Source organism: Trachymyrmex septentrionalis, unplaced genomic scaffold (genome assembly GCF_001594115.1).
Source record: "Trachymyrmex septentrionalis isolate Tsep2-gDNA-1 unplaced genomic scaffold, Tsep1.0 scaffold13, whole genome shotgun sequence".
Taxonomy (NCBI): domain Eukaryota; kingdom Metazoa; phylum Arthropoda; class Insecta; order Hymenoptera; family Formicidae; genus Trachymyrmex; species Trachymyrmex septentrionalis.
This window is the reverse complement of record NW_017304438.1, coordinates 1038592-1041441: the sequence shown is the minus strand read 5'-3', so window position 1 is coordinate 1041441 and position 2850 is coordinate 1038592. Positions and strand designations below refer to the sequence as shown.

The window sequence follows — 2850 nt, the reverse complement described above, 5'->3', positions numbered from 1 at the left end:
CGCGCTCGGCGCACGCGTGGTTCCGCCTATCGTCGTACACGCTTCCCGTCGCGCGGCCCGCGACGGAACGTCGGTCGTCCGCGACTCCACCGCGGCCGCGACACGTCGTCGTCACGCGACGCACTACCAGTTTGGAGATTCTGTCGGTGTTGCGGTTAGCGTGGCGGTATTCGAAGCAGGTAAAGAGAGAAAGAAAAGCGAGCGAGAGAGAGAGAGAGAGAGAGGAGAGAGAGAGAGAGAAAAGAAGTCCCCGTCCTGTCGTTTTCTGTCGCAGTGCTCACCGCGTGTCCATCAACGAGAAACGACAAGATCAAACACTACGTGAAGTTGATTGTCTTGCCTCCCATTGGCCTCATAGAGGCTTCTGCCTTGAACTCAGAAAAATTAAATTGTGTAACTTTGACCTTTCTATATAGAAAGTGGGAGATCCAAAAGACAGAAGAGAAAGAAGCCAACTACTACTCTACTCGACTCAACTGACGCATCAGAATTCGAGCTTGGATTTCACTTCGGTTGCGCGAATGTCCGCTTGAGCTGTCGCTCGGAAGAGGACCCTGTAGACACTGTAAACACATAGGAATTCAATCGTTCCTCTCTTCCACGCGAAAGTGTTATTCGGACAGACGGAAAACGCATTCCACAGTTTCTACAAGTGTTACTATCAACTTTGCGCCACTCGCCGGAATCCCGACGACATCGCTTCGTTTTGAACACCAACTGGCACACTGACAATTTTCTCGCGCCATCAATGTCGCTCGCAAGAATATCGTGAATCCTCATCAAGTTCCATTCGCGTGTGACAGTCAAGTCCCCACATGACAGAAACGGAACTCTCGGCTGTCACTCCCGGCAGAAATCCGACGTGCTTGTTCGCGACGTCTTGCCTCGCCATCATCGCTCGGAAGCTCGCATGAATTGACAATCCTGTGACAGTATATTGCCAGTAGTACGTCAAATTCGTCTTTGCGAGAGCACTTTGTATCGAGTGTATCTTTCCCGAATTGTCGAACGCGGAACAGTGATCTGACACCGCGATACACGGAAGATACATCGCGGAGCCGAACGTGATCCCGCGCGGGGCGAACCGACCCGTGGCGAGATTTGCGGAAACACGCATGCGGAGTTAAGGACAAAGTCAGAAACAACGACACGAGGTTGGGAAAGTGTGGCGGGAAGTGGCGGGATCGGCGTATCGATTGGAGATCGGGGACGGGCACTCACCACCGGAGCGTCCGTCGACCGGCTGATAATCGCGGGGAGAGGGGATCCGCGGAGGTGCGGAAGAGATCGGGAAGGTGTTGTTCAGTCACGAGTCCAGGATTCTCACCCCCGGAGGCAGTGCCATCTCGCCCGGGGGCGCGGGGCCACCCGCGAGCCCATCGCCGGGACACTATCATCCTCCTGCACACAGTCCGCCCCTGGTCAAGGTAAGCTTCTTGTTTTGATCGGTGATATCGGGGAGAACAAAATCCCTTCAGGCCTTTTAACCAAGCTTGACTTGAAACCTGACCTGCGAAATGCGTTCGAATGAGCGAGAAGTCGATCAAAGAAATTACTGCATTTATATTTGACTAAGAAATAATGCCTATATCGGTCGAAATTCGATTTTGAGTGCTTTGAATAATTCCACATTTATATACCACATTTGTAGTCTTTCGAATTGGTTTTTCGTACTTAGAAACGCGACTGAGCTATTATAGTAATATCACAAATTAAATTGACGAGCAATTTAATAATTTGATGCTCGATAGACATTCATTAAAGAGATCTTAATATGCTGGAAATCTGTAAATAAATTTATTTATTGCGAAAAATATTACCTCGGTCGGGAGTCGAACCTGGATCTCTAGCATTCCATGCGAGCGTCCTAAATCTTCAGATTAGATCACCGAGGTCTTACAATTAGTAATATTCTTCTCAATAATTGAATATGTAGGAATATACACATTTTTCAGGCAGCGTGTATAAATGATAATAAACGATTTGTTAAAATGACGCCAATCGAGCATCACATTATTAAATTGCTCGTCAATTTAATTTGTGATAGTACTATAGTAGTTCAGTTGCGTTTTTCAGTTCGGAAAACCAATTTGGCGCGCAATTCGAAAGACTACAATTGTGATACGTAAATTCACAAATTATTTAAATTATTTAAAGCACTCAAGATCCAGCTTCGACCGATATAGGCACTATTTCTTAACTATTGTGTGTTCACATTACACGGTCCTAATAAATCGTTTATTATTGTATTTATAATTAATCTTTTCATTACTTGCGTGAGGTGTCCAGAACATTTTAGACTCATAAATTTGCTAAATGTATGAATGCTATTTATATACATTATTATACTTAGCGCAAATTGTTTGATAATTAAAATAAAAAAAATTTGGATTTATCTTTATTATTTAAAAGGGCTACAGATTATTATCAATCTTTATTTAATTTTAAATCATTAAATAGAACAAAATTAAGATGTAATGTTGCATGGAGTGTTAGAAACATCTCACGCGAGTGATGTAGGGTTAATATATTTTTATTTGATAGTTACTATGTTATGGTAAATATTATCAGGCCAATATTCGTATACTTTGATCAAATAAAGTCTTCTCTTCTTCACTCATTTGTTATCTATATGTATATTGGTTTTCCACTTATAATTACTTGATTTTTTCCATCGGCGAATAATGTCGATTGTGATGTTTGCGAAAATGATTATTAATTCTTATATTGTAAGTAATGTTTTTGCCCGAACGTATTTTTTTACGATCGCTGAACTTGGCGATAATTTTTTAACGATTTTTAAAAAGTGTTTTATTAATCTTAAGTATTCGATCTTATAATTATACGATA

The 2850-nt window shown here is 42.6% G+C and overlaps 1 protein-coding gene across 1 annotated transcript in view; it reads left to right on the top strand.

Annotated features, from left to right (window-relative positions):
- The first annotated feature begins 1270 nt into the window (after positions 1 to 1270).
- LOC108756651 (dorsal root ganglia homeobox protein) overlaps positions 1271 to 2850 on the top strand; it is a 54993-nt gene continuing 53413 nt past the window's right edge. Inside the window, exon 1 of the mRNA XM_018500640.1 lies at positions 1271 to 1427. The gene's annotated coding sequence lies outside the window, so the exon portion shown is untranslated. The remainder of the gene's footprint in view (positions 1428 to 2850) is intronic.